This window comes from Pristiophorus japonicus, chromosome 23, assembly GCF_044704955.1.
Source record: "Pristiophorus japonicus isolate sPriJap1 chromosome 23, sPriJap1.hap1, whole genome shotgun sequence".
Classification (NCBI taxonomy): Eukaryota; Metazoa; Chordata; class Chondrichthyes; family Pristiophoridae; genus Pristiophorus; species Pristiophorus japonicus.
The window spans coordinates 39,542,918-39,563,532 of NC_091999.1; the positions used below are offsets into that span (position 1 = coordinate 39,542,918).

The following is a 20,615-nucleotide window of genomic DNA, read 5'->3' on the forward strand; positions in this document are numbered from 1 at the left end:
TTGTCAGTGCTGTTGGACAGAGGAAAAAAGCAGGAAAAACAGGTATAAAAAACAAATTTAAAGCTCTTTGTCGAAATGCACATAACATTTGTAACAAAATAGATGAGTTGACGGCACAAATAGATACAAATGGGTACGATCTGATAGCCATTACAGAGACGTGGTTGCAAGGTGACCAGGACTGGGAACTAAATATTCAGGGGTATTTGACAATTCGGAAGGACAGACAGAAAGGAAAAGGAGGTGGGGTAGCTCTGTTAATAAAGAATTAGATCAGTGCGTTAGTGAGAAACGATATTTGCTCAGAGGATCAAGATATTGAATCAGTTTGGGTGGAGATGGGGAATAATAAAGGGAAAGTCACTGGTGGGCAGAGTCTATAGGCCCCTAACAGTAGCTACACTGTTGGACGGAGTATAAATCAAGAAATAATGGAGGCTTGTAATAAAGGAACGGCAATATTTATGGGTGATTTTAAACTTCATATTGATTGGACAAAGCAAATTGGCCAGGGTAGCCTTGAGGAGGAGTCCATGGAGTGTATCTGGGATAGTTTCCTTGAACAGTATGTTGTGGAACCAACCAGGGAGCAGGCTATCTTAGATCTAGTAGTGTGTAATGAGGCAGGATTAATAAATGATCTCGTACTAAAATGGTTGGTGAGAAAGTTGGTTCTCAAACCAGGGTCCCAAGCTGAAATAAAGGAGACTACAATGGTATGAGGGCAGAGTTGGCTAAAGCGGACTGGGAAAATAGATTAAAGAATGGGACGGTTGATGAGCAGTGGCAGACATGATTGAGAGGGAAGATAGATTATGAAAGAAAACTAGCACAAAATATAAAAACAGATAGTAAGAGTCCTTCATGGTAGAAGACACTAAAAACATCCCAGCAGTGGATAAGCGAGAGGCGAGAGATCGGGAGGAACGCAATACAATCACGATCACTAATGACGTAGTACTAGGTAAAATAATAGGACTAAAGGCAGACAAGTCCCCTGGACCTGATGGCTTGCATCCTAGGGTCTTAAGAGAAGTGGCTGCAGAGATAGTGAATGCATTGGTTGTAATCTACCAAAATTCCCTGGATTCTAGGGCGGTCCCAACAGATTGGAAAGCCGCCAATGTAACGTGCCTATTTGAAAAAGGAGGCAGACAAAAAGCAGGACAATTGAGACCAGTTAGTCTAACATCTGTCATTGGGAAAATGCTGGAGTCCATTATTAAGGAAGCAATAGCAGGACATTTGGAAAAGCATGATTCAATCAAGCAGATTCAACATGGTTTTATGAAAGGGAAATCATGTTTGACAAATTCGCTGGAGTATTTGAGGATGTAACGAGCAGGGTGGATAAGGGGGAAGCAGTGGGTATGGTGTATTTGGATTTCCAGAAGGCATTCGATAAGGTGCCACATAAGAGGTTACTGCACAAGATAAAAGCTCACAGGGTTGGAGGTTATGTATTAACGTGGATAGAGGATTGGCAAACCAACAGAGGGTCGGGATAACTGGTAATTTTCCAGTTAGCAAACATGACTAGTGGGGTGCTACAGGGATCGGTGATGGGTCTTCAACTAATTACAATCCATATTAATGACTTGGATGAAGGGACCGAGTTTGCTGTTGTTACAAAAATTGTGCGGAGGACACAAAAAATCTGCAAAGGGATATAGACATGTTAAGTGAGAGGGCAAACATTCGGCAGATGGAGTATAATGTGGGAAAATGTGAAGTTATCCACTTTGGCAGAAATAACAGAAAAGCAAATTATAATTTAAATGGAGAAAAATTGCAAAGAGCTGCATTACAGAGAGACTTGGGGGCCTTGTGCATGAAACACAAAAAGTTAGTATGCAGGTACGGCAAGTAATCAGGAAGGCAAATGGAATGTTGGCCTGCATTGCAAGGGGGATAGAGTATAAAAGCAGAGAAGTCCTGCTGCAACTGTAAAGAGTATTGGTGAGGCCACACCTGGAGTACTGTGTACAGTTTTGGTCTCCGTATTGAAGGAAGGATATACTTGCATTGAAGGCTGTTCAGAGAAGGTTCACGAGGTTGATTCCGGAGATGGGGGGTTGACTTCTGAGGATAGGTTGAGTAGGTTGGGCCTATACACATTGGAGTTTCGAAGAAATGAGAGGTTATCTTATTGAAACTTAATGATAATGAGGGGGCTCGCCAAGATGGATGCAGAGAGGATATTTCCACTCATAGGGGAAACTAAAACTAGGGGGACATAGTCTCAGAATAAGGAGCCGCCCATTTAAAAGTGAGATGAGGAGGAATTTCCTCTCTGAGGGTGGCAAATCCCTGGAATTCTCTGCCCCAAAGAGCTGTGCAAGCTGAGTCATTGAATAATTAAAGGTGGAGATAGACACATTTTTGAATGATAAGAGAATAAAGGGTTATGGAGAGCGGGCAGGGAAGTGGAGCCGAGTCCATGATCAGATCAGCCATGATCTTATTGAATGGGGAGCAGGCTTGAGGGGCCAAATGGCCTATTCCTGCTCCTATTTCTTATGTTCTTATGTTATAGACTGTTTTCCCTCCACTCCCAATTTTCACCACCAATTCTGGCTGCGTTCAGTTCGACACTCACTGGCTCCCCTCCATCTCCTTCCCTGAAAGTGCTGGCTCTGGCTGGGTTCAGTTCTACACTCACTGGTTCTCCTCACTTCCCTCAAGATGCTGACTGTGGCTGGGAACAGTTCCACACTCACTGGTTTGCCTCTCCTCCCCTGAAGACGCTGGTTCTGTCTGGGTTCAGTTCCACACTCACTGGTTCCCCTAGCTCACCTCCGCTGATGGTGCTGACCCTGGCTGGGTTCAGTTCTGCACTCACTTGTTCCCCTCCCTCTCATTATCAGAGGGTGCTGACTGGCTGGGTTCAGTTCTACACTCACTGGTTCCCCTCCCCTGAAGGTGCTGACTCTGGCTGGGTTCAGTTCTACACTCACTGGTTCCCCTCCTCCCCTGAAGGTGCTGACTCTGGCTGGGTTTAGTTCTGTACTCACTGGTTCCCCTCCCGTGAAGGTGCTGAATCTGGCTGGGTTCAGTTCTACACTCACTGGTTCCCCTCCCCTGAAGGTACTGACTCTGGCTGGGTTCAGTTCTACACTCACTGGTTCCCCTCCCCTGAAGGCACTGACTCTGGCTGGGTTCAGTTCTACACTCACTGGTTCCCCTCCACTGAAGGTACTGACTCTGGCTGGGTTCAGTTCTACACTCACTGGTTCCCCTCCCCTGAAGGTACTGACTCTGGCTGGGTTCAGTTCTACACTCACTGGTTCCCCTCCCCTGAAGGTACTGACTCTGGCTGGGTTCAGTTCTACACTCACTGGTTCCCCTCCCCTGAAGGTACTGACTCTGGCTGGGTTCAGTTCTACACTCACTGGTTCCCCTCCCCTGAAGGTACTGACTCTGGCTGGGTTCAGTTCTACACTCACTGGTTCCCCTCCCCTGAAGGTACTGACTCTGGCTGGGTTCAGTTCTACACTCACTGGTTCCCCTCCCCTGAAGGTACTGACTCTGGCTGGGTTCAGTTCTACACTCACTGGTTCCCCTCCCCTGAAGGTGCTGACTCTGGCTGGGTTCAGTTCTGCACTCACTGGTTCCCCTCCCCTGAAGGTGCTGACTCTGGTTGGGTTCAGTTCTACACTCACTGGTTCCCCTCCCCTGAAGGTACTGACTCTGGCTGGGTTTAGTTCTACACTCACTGGTTCCCCTCCCCTGAAGGTACTGACTCTGGCTGGGTTCAGTTCTACACTCACTGGTTCCCCTCCCCTGAAGGTACTGACTCTGGCTGGGTTCAGTTCTACACTCACTGGTTCCCCTCCCCTGAAGGTACTGACTCTGGCTGGATGCAGTTCCAGACACTGACATCATTCACTTGGTTCCGACACCAAGATAGCAGCGCATGCGCTATGCTACTCACTGAACCAAGATGGCGGAGCGATGAACCTGCCTTCCTATACGAAGATGGCCGCCGTTAGCCTGGGCCTGTGGCCGGGAGAAAGCCCCGAAGCTGCAACCGCCGATATTCCGGTTATTATTCCGGGCTTGCGGCGGGCACCGGATGTTTATGAAGCCGCTCCGGCTCCCGGCTGGTCCATTATTCCGCTCCGTCCCGCTGAAAAGGACACTTCTGAGGAGCCTGTCCAAACCGTGTCTCCTCCGCCATTACACGCACTGCGCATGCTCCAAACACATCCAAGATCGGCGCCTGCGCACTAAGCTCCTCTAGTCTGGATGCGGCTCATTCTTCCGCGCGGGGCATGCTGGGTACATAAGACCATGAGAAATTGGAGCAGGAGTGGGCCACCCGGACCCCCGAGCCTGCTCCCCATTCAATAAGATCATGGCTGGTCTGATCATAGACTCAGCTCCACTTCTCTGCCCGCTCCCCAGAACCCTATACTCCATTATCGCTCAAAAATATGGCTATCTCCGCCTTAAATATATTCAATAACCCAGCCTCCACTGCTCTCTGGGGCAGAGAATTCCACAGATTTACACCCTCTGAGAGAAGACATTTCTCCTTATCTCAGTTTTGAATGGGCTGAGGAGAAAGGCTGCATTTGTAAATAGAACATGATTTACTGTGATTGCATTGGGCACTGAAACATGTTCACTCCGGCAGCTCTACTTTGTTTCTGATGATCTTAATAACCACTATACCTGAGCTGGAGATTAATATTGTGTATAAATGTTGAATAAATTATCTTTGTTTCAAACACAGTGTGTCGAATATTTGATTCCTCGATGATCAGAGGAGACTAATTGATGTTCTGTTACTGACTGTTCCATTTTAGTGCTTTTTCTTAATCTAACTTATGCCATTTCTCACCTAGTTCGCCTTCTATCAAACCCCAAACTTGTTCCATTTGAGTACGAGTTGTAGTTGTAGTAGACTTAACTGCAGTGTGTCAGTTTAAACTCAACTGAAATCCTTTGAACCACCCCTTTATTGAACCATCTTGCATAAGGTTCGAAATCCGTTACTTTCTGTAACCTGTTTTTGTAACCGATTGAATTTTACAAACTCATCCACACATTTTGCACGTGATGGCCTGTCAAATATACTGATATTTGTAATTGTCATTGCCACAAACTCCGTTCCCTAGCCACAGACTCTGTCCCTCTCCCCAACTTCTGTCTGAGCCTGAACCAGACTGTTTGCAACCTTGGTGTCATACTTAACCCTGAAATAGGTTTTTTAACCAGATATCCACGGCATAATTAAGACTGCCTATTTCAATCTCTGTAACATCATCCGTCTCCGCTCTTGCCTCAGCTCATCCACTGCTGAAGCCCTCATCAATGCTTTTGTTACTTCTGGACTTGACTATTCCAACGCACTCCTCCCACATTCGACTCTAGATAAACTAGAGTTAATCAAAAATTCGGCTGCCCATGCCCTAACTCGCACCAAGTCCAGCTCACCCATCACCCCTGTCCTCACTGACCTACATTGGCTTCTAGTTAAGCAACGCCTTGATTTGAAAATTCTAATATTTTTAAAGCACTCCATGGCGTCATCCCTCCCTAGCTCTGTAAATTCCTCCAGCCCCACAACCACCATCCTGTCCCCCACCCATGTGATATCTGTCTTCCTGAGCATCCCTGATTATAATTGGTGACGGTGCCTTCTGTTGCCCAGGTCCCAAGTTCTGGAAAACCCAGCCTAAACCTTTCTGTCGAACCCATGCTGTACCTGCTCTGGCAGTTTTTGATGGGATAGTGTAGAGCAAGCTTTTCTCTCTTATCTAATCCATGCTGTATCTTCCCTCGTAGTGTTTGATGGGACAGTGTAGAGTGAGTATTACTCTGTATCTAACCTGTGTTGTTCCTTCCCTGGGTCTGTTTGATGGGACAGTGTAGAGTGAGCTTTACTCAGTATCTAACTCGTGCTGTACCTGCGATGGGAGTGTTTGATGGATCAGTATATGGAGAGCTTTGCTCTCTGACTAACCCGTGCTGTGTCTGTTGTGCGAATGTTTGATCGGACAGTGTAGAGGGAGATTAACGCTGTATCTAACCTATGCTGTACCTACCCTGGGAGTGTTTTGGGCAGGCTAGAGTGAGATTTAACCTTTAATAACCCACGCTGTACCGACCTGGGAATGTCTGGTGAGACAGTGTAGAGGGAGCTTTACTCTGCATTTAACCTGTGTTGTCATCATCATCATCATAGGCAGTTCCTCGGAATCGAGGAAAAATAGAAGGAAGACTTGCTTCCACTCCTGAAGTGAGTTATTTGGTGGCTGACCAGTCCAATATGAGAGCCACAGACTCTGTCACAGGTTGGACAGATAGTCATTGAGAGAAGGGGTGGGTGGAACTGCTTTGCCGTATGCTCCTTCCACTGCCTGTGCTTAATTTCTGCATGCTCTCGACATTGAGACTCGAAGTGCTCAGCGTCCTCCCGGATTCACTGTCTCCACTTAGGGCAGTCTTTGGTCAGGGACTCCCAGGTGTCAGTGGGGATGTTGCACTGTATCAGGGAGGCTTTGAGGGTGTCCTTGTAATGTTTCCGCTGCCCGCCTTTGGCTCATTTGTTGTGAAGGAGCTCCACATAGAGCACTTGCTTTGGGAGTCTCGTGTCTGGCATACGAACTATGCGGCCTGCCCAGCGGAGCTGATCAAGTGTGGTCAGTGCTTCAATGCTGGGGACATTAGGCTGGACAAGGACGCTGATGTTGCTGTGCCAGTCCTCCCAGGGGATTTGCAGGATCAAGCGGAGACATCATTAGTGATATATCTCCAGCGACTTGAGGTGACTACTGTACATGGTCCATTCCTCTGAGTCATACAGGAGGGCGGGTATTACTACAGCCCTGAAGACCATGAGTTTGGTGGTACCTGCCCTGGGAATGGTTGATGGGACAGTGTAAGGGGAGCTTAACTCTATATCTAACCAGTGCTGTACCTGCCCTGGGAATGTCCGGCAGAACAGTATAGAGGGAGATTTTCTCTGTATCGAACTGATGCTGTATCTGCCCTGGAATGGCTGGACAAGTCAGAGGGAGGTGTAGTCTGTGTCTAACCTGTGCTGTACTTGCCCTGGGAACGTCTGATGGAACAGTATAGAGGGAGCTTTACTCTGTATCTAAGCCATGCTGTACCTTCCCTACAAGTGTCTGGTGGGAGAATGTATTGAGATCCTTAATGTGTACCTACTCATGTCCGTTATACTCTGTAGAGGATGAAATCCACACTGTGACTCCGGGAGGAGCTCCTCAGCCACAGGGAGAAGACGGTTGAGTAGGATTCAAGCGATGGCATTTCCAGGGTGAATCATCTGTAATTGCCGCAGTTGGACATGTCCCCTTTGTAAAAGATGGTCACGATTACTGCATCTCTGAGATCTCCAGGCATGACCTCCTTCTTCCAGATGAGAGAGATGAGGTGATGCATTTGTGCCAATAGTGCCTCTCCGCCATACTTTCGTGCCTCATCCACTTATTTCATCCACTCCCATTGCCTTGTTGGTCTTGAGCTGGCGGATGGCCTTTTCTACCTCGTACAGGGCTGGGGTTTTGCTAAGATGGTGGTGGATAGCATGCTGTGGGTTGGAGTCGAGGACACTCGAGTCAAAGGCAGAGTCTCGGTTAAGGAGATCTTCGAAGTGCTCCTTCCAGCGGGTCCTGACTGCCTCGGTGGCCTTAATGAGTGTTTCCCCGTTCTTGGCCAACAGTGGGGTGGTGCCTTGGGTGGCTGGGCTGTAGGTGGCCTTGACTGCGGTGAAGGATCCTCACACATCATGGCTGTCAGCCAGCTGCTGAACCTCCTGTGATTTCTGCACCCACCATCTATGCTTTAGGTCACAGGTTTTTTCTTGGACCTCGGCCTTAAGCCACCTGTAATGCTGCTTTGCTGGTCCCGAGTTGGGTTGTTGTTTTAGGCTCAGAAATGCGCTGCGCTTGCGATTTATTAGCTCTTGGATCTCCTGATCATTTTCATCAAACGAGTCCCAGTGTTTCCTCGATCAGGCCAACATCCTCAGCATCGAAGCACTGACCACACTCGACCAGCTCCATTGGGTGGGCCACATTGTTCACAACTATTTTAAGTAGAACAATAATCAAGTGCCCCCCTGATTAAAGGGGAGGTCACACTCAAGAAACTTTCATTAAAGTGCCCCCTTGTTTTTTGTATTGAGGGCACCAAAAACACAACTTAATAATTCAACATAAAAGGAACCTTTGTCAAATCAAATCAAATTAATTTTAATAAAAATTCTGTTCTCTCTTGAAATGATGCACTCCAATCTCTGCAGTGTCCATCTCTTGTGGACACGGCGTGCTCCACCTCCAAGGATACCCTGGCTCGCCACATTGTTCACATGGCTGACACAAGACTCCCAAAGCAAGCATTCTGCTCAGAACTCCTACATGGCAAGTGAGCCCAAGGTGATCAGAGGAAACATTTCAAGGACACCTTCAAAGCGTCCTTGATAAAATGCAGCATCCCCACTGATACCTGGGAATCCCTGGCCAAATTCCGCCCTAAGTGGAGCAAGTGCATCCGGGAGGGTGCTGAGCACCACGAGTCTCATCGCTGAGAGCATGCAGAAACCAAGCAGAGGAGCATGCGGCAATCCAGACCCACCCACCCTTTCCTTCAATGACTGGCTGTCCCACCTGTGACAGAGACTGTAATTCCGTATTGGAATGTTTAGTCAGCTAAGAACTCACCTTTAGAGTGGAAGCAAGTCTTCCTTAATTTCAAGGGACTGCCTATGATGATGATAACGTGTACCTAACCTGTGTTGTGCTTGTCCTGTGAATTTTTGGTTGGCTGTTTAGAAAGACATTTACCCTGCATTTAAATTATGCTGTACTTGCCCTGGGAGTGTTTGATGGGACAGTGTAGAGGGAGCTTCACTCTGTATCAAACCCCTGGTGTACCTGCTACCGGTACACTTTCGGCCTTCTGTAAGAGGTCGGCACCGGAGGGACTGGAGTGCATCGTCACCTCGAGCAACCAAATTTTAATTTGATTTAAATTTACCATCCAAAGTTTAATGAGTTTATTTTGTTGGTTTTCGTGCCCCCTCCCTTTAATCAGGGGGCATTTGTTTTGCAGGTCAACAACAAAATAGTTGTGCTGTACCTCCCCTGTGATTGTTTCTTGGGACAGTGCAGAGGGAGCTGTATTCTGTATCAAACCCGTGCTGTACATGCCCTGGGAATACCTGGTGGGACAGTGTGCAGGGACCCTCACTGTGTATTTAACATGTGCTGTACCTGCCCTGGGAGTGTTTGATGAGTCAGCGTACAGCAAGCTTTAAATTGTAACTAACCCGTGCTGTACCTGCCCTGGGATTGTTTAGGACAGTACAGAGGGAGCTTTACGCTGTATATAACCCGTGCAGTATCTGGCCCACTCCTGCTCCGATTCCTCATGGTCTTATGTACCCAGCGTGCCCCGCGGGGGACAATGTGCCGCTCCCAGACTACAGGAGCTCAGTGCGCAGGCGCGGGTCAAGGTTGTGTTTGGAGCATGCGCGGTACGTGTAATGGCGGAGCAGACGTGTTTTGGACAGTCTCCTCAGAATTCTCTTTTTCAGCGGGACGGAGCGGAGTAAGGGACCAGCGGGGAGCGGGGGAGGCTTCATAAACAACCGGTGCCCGCCGCAAGCCCGGAATTATAACCGGAATATCGGCGGTTGCAGCTTCGGGGCTTTCTCCAGGTCACAGGCCCAGGCTAACGGCGGCCATCTTTGTACAGGAAGGCAGGTTCCGCGTTCCGCCATCTTGATTCAGTGAGTAGCACAGCGCATGCGCGGCCATCTTGGTGCAGGAACAAAGTGAAAGATGTCAGTGTAGAACTGAACCCAGCCAGAGTCAGTACCTTCAGGGGAGGGGAACCAGTGAGTGTAGAACTGAACCCAGCCAGAGTCAGTACCTTCAGGGGAGGGGAACCAGTGAGTGTAGAACTGAACCCAGCCAGAGTCAGTACCTTCAGGGGAGGGGAACCAGTGAGTGTAGAACTGAACCCAGCCAGAGTCAGTACCTTCAGGGGAGGGGAACCAGTGAGTGTAGAACTGAACCCAGCCAGAGTCAGTACCTTCAGGGGAGGGGAACCAGTGAGTGTAGAACTGAACCCAGCCAGAGTCAGTACCTTCAGGGGAGGGGAACCAGTGAGTGTAGAACTGAACCCAGCCAGAGTCAGTACCTTCAGGGGAGGGGAACCAGTGAGTGTAGAACTGAACCCAGCCAGAGTCAGTATCTTCAGGGGAGGGGAACCAGTGAGTGTAGAACTGAACCCAGCCAGAGTCAGCACCTTCAGGGGAGGGGAACCAGTGAGTGTAGAACTGAACCCAGCCAGAGTCAGCACCTTCAGGGGAGGGGAACCAGTGAGTGTAGAACTGAACCCAGCCAGAGTCAGTACCGTCAGGGGAGGGGAACCAGTGAGCGTAGAACTGAACCCAGCCAGAGTCAGTACCTTCAAGGGAGGGGAACCAGTGAGTGTAGAACTGAACCCAGCCAGAGTCAGTACCTTCAGGGGAGGGGAACCAGTGAGTGTAGAACTGAACCCAGCCAGAGTCAGTACCTTCAGGGGAGGGGAACCAGTGAGTGTGGAACTGAACCCAGCCAGAGTCAGTACCTTCAGGGGAGGGGAACCAGTTAGTGTGGAACTGAACCCAGCCAGAGTCCGTACCTTCAGGGACCAGTGATTGATTGGTGCCGCGACCCCGCCCCCCGCCACTGATTGGCGCGGAGCAGCGCGCTGGGTGAGCTAGTGCCCCGTGTTGCCTCGCCATTGGCTGCGGGCTGAGTGTTGCGGTTGGGGGGTTTGTTGGTGGGCTCCGCTCGCAGCCTTTGAGCTCGGTGCCCATGTGAGGCGGGGCGGAGTTGTGCGCAGGCGTAGGGACAGCCTATTGTGGGAGATTAGCTGCGGACGGGCGAGGTTTTGCCCCCCCCAGCGGAGGACGGATGAGCAGCCCGGGCAGTGCGCCCAGCCTCCCTGAGGACTCACGGACACGCGCGGGCGGTGAGATTTGGGTGGCGTCTGTGGGGCACCTTCTGGCAGGGACGGGCCTTGGTTACTGTCGGGGATTGCCGGGAGTTCGGCCGCCATCTTTGGGCAGCACGGGGCCGCCCACCACGGTGAGCGTGGCTTCCTCGATGTCACAATACTTTCCATTGTCCCGCTGCAGGTCAGGGAGTATGCGCGGCGGCCATCTTACTGCAGGGAGCAGGTGCAGGATGGGGACCAGTGACATGAATACATGAGAACATCAGAAATAGGAGATGAGTCGGCCCTTTGGCCCCTCGAGCCTGCCGCCATTCAATAAGATGATGGCTGCAGCATTTGGGGTGGTTCTCCTTGGAGCAGTGAAGGTGCAGGGCAGGTTTAACAGAGATGCTCACAATCAGGAAGGCTTTAGATTGAGTCAGGGAACAGAGTGGTTCTGCTCACACAATCAGAGAATGGTTACAGCACGGAAGGCCATTCGGCCCGTCGTACCCTTGCCTGCTCCCCTCCCTTTCCCCCGGCCCTGCAAATGTTTTTTTTCAAATACTTATCCAACTTCCTTTTTTTTAGAAAGCTGTGATTGAGTCTGCCTCCACCATCCTTTCAGGCCGTGCATTCCGGATCCTAGCCACTCTGCGTAAAATAGATTTTTCTGATGTGACCTTTGGTTCTTTTGCCATTCACCTTAAATCCATCTCCTCTGATTCTCTACCCTTCTGCCAGTGGGAACAGTATCTCTCTATCTACTCTGTCCACACCCCTCATGATTTTGAACACCTCGATCAATTCTCCTCTCAACCTTCTCTGCTCCAAGGGGAACAATCCCAGCTTCTCCAGTCAATCCACGGAACTGAAGTCCCTCATCTCGTGAATCATTCTTGTCAATCTTTTCTGCACCCTCTCTCAGGCCTTCACATCCTAATGTGTGGTGCCCAGAATTGGACACAATGTTCCAGTTGAGGCCGAACCAATGTTTGAACACGTTCATCATAACCTCCTTGCTTTTGTACTCTGTGATGCCCAGGATCCTGTAAGTTTTTTTTAACTGCTTTCTCAACCTGTCCTGTCACCTTCAGCGATTTGTCCACATATACCCGCAGGTCTCACTGTTCATGCACCCACTTTAGGATTGCACTCTTTAGTTTATATTGCCTCCTTGTTTATTTAATCACGCTTTTCGTATTTTATTTCTTTTCTTAGATTCACGGCCTCATTTTATTTTTCCCTTCGAGCCCCTCAACTTAATGTGGCAGTGTAATGTTGGCGAGTGGTGATTGATTGCCCTGGGAACCAACAGGAAAAGAGGCCGGAGGGCCCAGGGAGCAGCGTGTTCTGCAACCAATTGTGGTGCTTGAGGGGTGGATCCTGAGTCGGCCTATCAGGTGAGTCTGTGTGAACCTCTGTTAAACAATTCATCTTTTAAAGTTAAATTGAGATTTCTTTTGTCAACAAAACAGTTCAACATTTGTCAGTATTTTCTTTCCCTGGAGTTCCTATTATGAGTTTCAGACACTTCAGTGCCAAGTGGACCAGGTATTTAAAGGTCATTCATTTCCCCTTTTCCACATAGAAAATTCTTACTGGGCTTGACAGTGTAGCTCAGGGGTGTCAAACATACGGCCCACGGGCCGGACACGGCCCCCCCAAGCCCCTTCCTCCGGCTGCCACGTGTTTTAATTTATACACCACCACTCCCGATCTCTCGCTTGATGACTGGAACACAACCTGAATTTGTTGGCCGTCACGGAACAGGAGGAGGGCGGCGGAGGCACGGGGAAGGTCAGTCGCTGTCCACGAGGAGCAATTCTGGGACAACGAGGGCACTCGCACGGACTGTCAATGGGAGATAAGCTTTGAGTGAGGCAGTGAGTGGATAAATACCGAGAGAGAGGGGGAGGAGTGTCGCTGGAACTCCAGGTGATGTAACAGATGATGGGGGTTAGTGCAGGGTAGGTAGTGAGGGGGTTGTGTTCCTGCACTTCTCCCCCCCTCCTCGGCCCCAGCGAGGCGCTGATTTAAAAATTCTCAGCCTCCTGTTCAAATCCCACTCCCCTCCACTCCCCTCCACTCCCCTCCACTCCCCTCCACTCCCCTCCACTCCCCTCCACTCCCCTCCACTCCCCTCCACTCCCCTCCACTCCCCTCCACTCCCCTCCACTCCCCATCTCTGTAACCTCCGCCAGCCCCTCCCCATCTCTGTAACCTCCTCCAGCCCCTATACACCTCCCTATCTCTGTAACCCCTTCCAGCCATACACCCCTCCCTATCTCTGTAACCTCCTTAGCCCTACAACCCTCCCTATCTCTAAGCTCCTCCAGCCCTGCACCCCTCCCTATCTCTCTAAACCTCCTCCAGCCCCAAAGCCCCAGCCCTACATCCCTCCCTATCTCTCTAAACCTCCTCCAGCCCCTACACACCTCCCTATCTCTGTAACATCATCCAGCCCCTACACACCTCCCTATCTCTGTAACCTCCTCCAGCCCTACACCCCTTGCTATCTCTCTAACCTCCCCCTGCCCCTACACCCCTCCCTATCTCTGTAACCTCCTCCAGCCCCTACACTCCTCCCTATCTCTGTAACCTCCTCCAGACCCTACACCCCTCCCTAAATCTGTAACCTCCTCCAGACCCTACACCCCTCCCTATCTCTAACTTCCTCCAGACCCTGCACCCCTCGCTATCTCTGCAATCTCCTCCACCCCTCCCCATCTGTATACTCCTCCAGTGCAATACACCTCCACATCTCTCTAACCTCCTCCAGCCCCGACACCCGTCCCAATCGCTGTAACCTTCAGCACCTGCACAGCTCCCTATCTCTGTAACCTCCTCCAGCACTAGACCTCTCTCTATCTCTAAGCAACTCCAGCCCCTAAACCCCTCCCTATGTCTATCACCTCCTCCAGCCCTAAATCTCTCCCTACCTCTAATCTCCTCCAGGCCCAACACCCCTCCCTATCTCCGTAAACACCTACTGTTCCTACAACCCTCCCTTTCTCTGTCACCTCCAGCCCCCACACCCCTACTTATCTCTGTAACCTTCTCTAGCCCTACAGCCTTCCGTATCTATGGAACCTCCTTCAACCTCTACAACCCTCCCTATCTCTGTTGTCTCTTCCAGCCCCTACACCCTCCCTATCTCTGTAACCTCCTCCAGCCCCTACACCCCTCCCTTTATCTGTAAGCTCCTTCAGCACTACACCTCTTCCTATCCGTGTAACCTCCTCCAGCCCCTACACCACTCCCTATCTCTTACCTCCTCGAGCCCGCACAACGCTCCCAATCTCTGCAACCACCTCCAGCCCCGACAACCCTCCCTATCCTTGTAACAACCTCCAGCCCCTACAAGCCTCCCTATATCTGTAAGCTCTTCCAGCCCTACACTCCTCCATATCATTCTAACCTCCTCCAGCCCGACACTCCTCCATATCTCTCGAACCTCCTCCCGCCCTACACAATCCATATCTCTCTACCCTCCTCCAGCCCCGACACCCCTCCATATCTCTGCAACCTTCTCCAGCACCTGCTTATTTCTGTAACCTCCTCCAACCCTACACCCCTCCTTATCTCTAACCTCCTCCAGCCCTGACCCCATCCCTATCTCGAATTTCCTCCAGCCCCTACACCCCTCCCTTTCGCTGGAACCTCCTCCAGCCCCTACACCCCTCTCTATCTCCGTAACCAGATCCAGCCCGACAACCCAACTTTCTCTGTAACCTCCTCGAGCCCCTACACCCCTCCCAAAATCTGCAACCTCCTCCAGCCCCTACACCCCTCCCAATCTCTGCAACCTCCTCCAGCCCCTACACACCTCCCTATCTCTGTAACCTCCTCCAGCCCTACACTTCTCCTTATCTCTGTAAGCTCCTCCATCCCCTTCACTCCTCCCTATCTCTAACCTCGTCCTGCCCCGAAACCCCTCCCTATCTCTGTAACTTCGTCCAGCTCCTACACCCCTTCTTCTCTCTGTAACCTACAGCCCTTACACCCTTCCCTATCTCTGTAACCTACAGCCCCTACACCTTTCCCTATCTCTGTTATCTCCTCCAGTCCTCCACCCCTCCCTATCTCCATAACCACCTCCAATACCAGAACCTTCCCTATCTCTGCAATCTCCTCCAGCCTCTTCTTATCTCTGTAACCTCATCCAGCACTGCACACCTCCCTATCTCCGTAACCAGCTGCAGCCCTACAATCCTCCCTATCTCTGTAACCTCCTCCAGACCCTACAAACATCTCTATCTTTAACCTCCTCCAGCCCTTAAACTCATCCTGATCTCTCAAAGCTTCTCCAGCCCTAAACCCCTCCCTATCTCTGTAACCTCCAGCCCCTACATCCCTCCCTATCTCTGTAATCTCCTCCAGCCCTAAACCCCGCCCTATCTCTAACCTCCTGCAGGTTCTACACTTCTCCCTATCTCTGTAACCTCCTCCAGCACTAGACCCCTCCCCCTCTGTAACCTCCTTCAGCTTTTACACCCTCCCTATCCCTCTAACCTCCTCCAGCATCTACACACCTCTCTATCTCTCTAACCTCCTCCAGCCCGACACCCCTCCGTATCTCTCACCTTCCTCTTCCCACTGACCCCCCCTTTACAGTTGAGCCACCCATGATGCCTTGAACTTGGCTCTGGCTGTACTCTCTGAGGAACCACCAGTACAGAGAGTGAGATGCACTGAGAGGTGTCCTGCACTACCTGCCTGGTCCTCAATGTCTGTCTGGGCAGTCACCCATTCCCTCTCTGCCTGCACACTCTTATGCTGCGAGGTGACGACTCCCTGAAAGGTGCTATCCACGTAGCTCTCAGCCTCGCGGATGCAGTGACACTCGCTGCTACTCAAGCTCTGAAACCCCATGCTCAAGCATGACTCCCCCAGCCGAAGTGCCTAACCCCAGTCCCAGTATATGCCTCCCCCAGCCGAAGTGCCTTGCCCCAGTCCCAGTATATGCCTCCCCCAGCCGAAGTGCCTTACCCCAGTCCCAGTATATGCCTCCCCCAGCCGAAGTGCCTAACCCCAGTCCTGTTTCTCGGCACCACCCGCATGGAATGATTCGGGCTTAGAGGGGGCGGGGCTTGTCACCTGTCCATCAGGAAAGTGCAGAACAAATGGTTCCCTGCGTTAATAAACCCCGGGGGGGGGGTCACACAGCCCGAGCGCGGGATCAGGCTCGAGAGACAACACTCCGCACCATCCGTTACACACACACCGAATCACAGCCCGCAGGCCCCGTGTTTGCACCCCGGTTCCAGCCTGGGCACACACTATTGGGCAGCACAAAAGACCCAGAGTCCGGCGTAACACAAACGGAGACAGGGTTCGGCGTAACACAAACGGAGACAGGGTTCGGCGTAACACAAACCGAGACAAGGCCTAGTTTTACACTATAAACAAGTATTTAATAATTGAAACAGCGTTTTTGCAATAATAACAAAGTGTGACACTATCCCCTCTAACAGAAGCCTTTAACACTTTAACAACACCAGAAACATACGCTATAGAATACAACAGAGACACGATCTACAGTTATAATAATAGAGGTGTGCACTAGAACTGGAACGACAGGGACAGGTTATTTTCAGGTCTAATGTAACAATTCCAGAGACAGGGTCCGGAGTAATAACAGCAAATGTATGGCCCACTGTGAGAGTAACAAAGACAGTGTTTGATCCAATAATAACAGTGGCAGACTCTAGTGTAATACTGAACACAATGCTGGATCGAGTGTGATGGTCACACAGACAGTGTCTAGTGCAACAAAACCAAGATTGGGTCTCCTCAAATGTGTGTGCAAGTCGGGGCCTATTGCTATAACCTCATTCACCCATGCCCCTGTGCTCACTGACCTACATTGGCTCCTGGTTAAGCAACGCCTCGATTTTAAAATTCTAATCTTTGGTTTCAAACTCTCCATGGCCTTGCCCCCCCCCCCTCCCCCCTTTTCTCTAACCTTTTATGTGGCACATTGTCAAATGCCTTCTGGGAATTCAAATACACCACATCCACTGGTTCCCCTTTATCCATCCTGTTCGTTACATCCTAAATAACTCCAGCAAATTTGTCAAACATGACTTCCCTTCATAAATCCATGCTGACTCTGCCTGACTGAATTTTGCTTTTCCAAATGTCCTACAACTGCTATTTTAATAATGGACTCCAACATTTTCCCAACCACAGATGTTAGACTAACTGGTCGATAGTTTCCTGCTTTTTGTCTGCCTTCTGTTTTAAAAAGGGGGCGTTACATACGCAATTTTCCAATTTGCTGGAACCTCCGCAGAATCCAGGGAATTTTGGTAAATTACAACCAATGCATCCACAATCCCTGCCGCTACTTCTCTGAAGACCCTAGGATGTAATCCATCAGGTCCAGGGGATTTATCTGTCTTCAGTCCCATTATCTTACTGAGTACCACCTCCTTAGTGATTGTAATTGTGTTACGTTCCTCCCCCACCCTACAGACTCTTGACTATCCACTATCGGAATATTGTTAGTTTCCTCTACCCATGTCATTGGTCCCGATGTGGACCACAACCTCCGGCTGTTCACCCTCTCCCCCCAGAATGCCCTGCAGCTGCTCAGTGACATCCTTGACTCTGGCACCAGGGAGGCAACATACCATCCTGGAGTCACGTCTGTGGCTGCAGAAACACCTGTCTGCTCCCCGACTATTGTATCCCCTCCCACTATAGATCTTCCATTCTTCTTTCCTCCCCCCCTCCCCGTGCAGCTGAGACACCCGTGGTGCCGTGGATTTGGCTCTGGCTCACTCCCCAGAGCCACCATCGCCCTCACCAGTACAGAGAACCAGTTGGAGAGTGAGATGGACTCGGGGGACTCCTGCACTACCTGCCTAGTCCTCCTCTTCTGTCCAGGGGTCACCCAATCCCTCTCTGCCTGCACATTCTTAAGCTGCGGGGTGACCACCTCTAGAAACGTGAGATCCCCGGAGCTCTCAGTCTCATGGATGCACCGCAGTGACTCCAGCCGCCGCTCAAGCTCCAAAACGCGGAGCTGGAGTTGGTGCAGCTGGAGACACCTCCTGCACATGTGGTCGTCCCGGCTGTGTGAAGCTTCCGGGATTTCCCACATGCCACAGGATGTGTAATCCACGGGACTGAGCTGTCCTGTCATCCCTCTAGTTACACTCGCAACTATCAAGTAGAACTAAACTCTATATTTGGTATATTTGGACTTTCAGAAGGCTTTCGACAAGGTCCCACACAAGAGATTAATGTGCAAAGTTAAAGCACATGGGATTGGGGGTAGTGTGCTGACGTGGATTGAGAACTGGTTGTCAGACAGGAAGCAAAGAGTAGGAGTAAACGGGTACTTTTCAGAATGGCAGGCAGTGACTAGTGGAGTGCCGCAAGGTTCTGTGCTGGGGCCCCAGCTGTTTACATTGTACATTAATGATTTAGACGAGGGGATTAAATGCAGTATCTCCAAATTTGCGGATGATACTAAGTTGGGTGGCAGTGTGAGCTGCGAGGAGGATGCTATTAGGCTGCAGAGTGACTTGGATAGGTTAGGTGAGTGGGCAAATGCATGGCAGATGAAGTATAATGTGGATAAATGTGAAGTTATCCACTTTGGTGGTAAAAACAGAGAGACAGACTATTATCTGAATGGTGACAGATTAGGAAAAGGGAAGATGCAATGAGACCTGGGTGTCATGGTACATCAGTCATTGAAGGTTAGCATGCAGGTACAGCAGGCGGTTAAGAAAGCAAATGGCATGTTGGCCTTCATAGCGAGGGGATTTGAATACAGGGGCAGGGAGGTGTTGCTACAGTTGTACAGGGCCTTGGTGAGGCCACACCTGGAGTATTGTGTACAGTTTTGGTCTCCTAACTTGAGGAAGGACATTCTTGCTATTGAGGGAGTGCAGCGAAGGTTCACCAGACTGATTCCCGGGATGGCGGGACTGACCTATCAAGAAAGATTGGATCAACTGGGCTTGTATTCACTGGAGTTCAGAAGAATGAGAGGGGACCTCATAGAAACGTTTAAAATTCTGACGGGTTTAGACAGGTTAGATGCAGAAAGAATGTTCCCAATGTTGGGGAAGTCCAGAACCAGGGGTCACAGTCTGAGGATAAGGGGTAAGCCATTTAGGACCGAGATGAGGAGAAACTTCTTCACCCAGAGAGTGGTGAACCTGTGGAATTCTCTACCACAGAAAGTTGTTGAGGCCAATTCACTAAATATATTCAAAAGGGAGTTAGATGAAGTCCTTACTACTCGGGGGATCAAGGGGTATGGTGAGAAAGCAGGAATGGGGTACTGAAGTTTCATGTTCAGCCATGAACTCATTGAATGGCGGTGCAGGCTAGAAGGGCTGAATGGCCTGCTCCTGCACCTATTTTCTATGTTTCTATGTTTCTAAACCTTAGAGAAATACACCCAGCAACTACTCAGCAATCCGCTGATTTAATTAACTGGCTCTCCTTCGATAATAAAGTTCACATATATTTACTGGCAGATCCGACTTACAACAATGCCAAAGGTTTCCTACTGAAAAGCAAAAGAAAAAGATTTACCAATCCACCAGCCAATCACTGACCCGCTGGGCTGTGACCCTGCACCAGCTGGTTCCTCCCAAACCCCTCCCCATCCTCCGAGACCACTCACGCACCCGCCCACCCCCAGACTCTCATGCCCACCCCCAGACCCTCACGCCCTCCCCACCCCCAGACCCTCACGCCCCCCCACCTCACGTCCCCCACCCCCAGACCCTCACGCACCCCCCCACCCCCAGACCCTCACGCCCCCCCCAACACACGCCCCCCCCACCCCCAGACCCTCACGTCCCCCCACCCCCAGACTCTCATGCCCACCCCCAGACCCTCACGCCCCCCCCAACACACGCCCTCCCCACCCCCAGACCCTCAGGCCCCCTCACCCCCAAACCCTCACGCCCCCCCCCCACCCGCAGACCCTCACGTCCCCCCACCCCCAGACCCTCACGCCCCCCCAACCTCACGCCCCCCCCACCTCACGCCCCCCCACCCCCAGACCCTCACGTCCCCCCCACCCCCAGACCCTCACGCCCCCCCAGACCCTCACGCCCCCCCACCCCCAGACCCTCACGCCCCCCCACCCCCAGACCCTCACGTACCCCCACCCCCAGACCCTCACGCCCCCCCACCCCCAGACCCTCACGTCCCCCCCCACCCCCAGACCCTCACGCCCCCCCACTCCCCCTCCAACGGCCCCTACCCCCCCCCTCCCACCGACGGCCCCGACTCAATGAAAGCCTGTCGGCCGATGAGACGCTGTAAAGGTGCTGGTGAGCTGCTGGATTGTTCTGCATTTTGCCTGAACAGAAAATAACTGAACAGTTATCCCAGTTTAACCTTTGCTATTATGAAATGTTTTTGTATTTTAAGGTGGCTCATGTCCTTGCTCATGTCGGCTGTAATTGTGTGGAAAGAGGATGTGTGAAGTGATGGTGTTTGTATGGAGATGTGAAACAAGGAAACGGTATCTGTGTGTGACAGTGACACAGCCCTGTGGTCACAGGCAGAACCATGCACCGATATCCTTGTGGTTATGGTTTGAGCAGGGTCAGATCTGGAATGTAGCAAACAAGTTCAGTATAAATATCGCCAGTGTAACCACAGCTTGTTAG

The 20,615-nt window shown here is 50.9% G+C and overlaps 1 long non-coding RNA gene across 2 annotated transcripts in view; it reads left to right on the top strand.

The window, feature by feature from the left end:
• Positions 1-9,523: 9,523 nt before the first annotated feature.
• Positions 9,524-20,615, top strand: part of LOC139235352 (uncharacterized) — a 59,070-nt gene continuing 47,978 nt past the window's right edge. For both annotated transcript variants that reach the window (XR_011588462.1, XR_011588461.1), the window contains exons 1-2: positions 9,524-9,766; positions 12,184-12,365. This is a non-coding gene — a long non-coding RNA (uncharacterized lncRNA). The remainder of the gene's footprint in view (positions 9,767-12,183; positions 12,366-20,615) is intronic.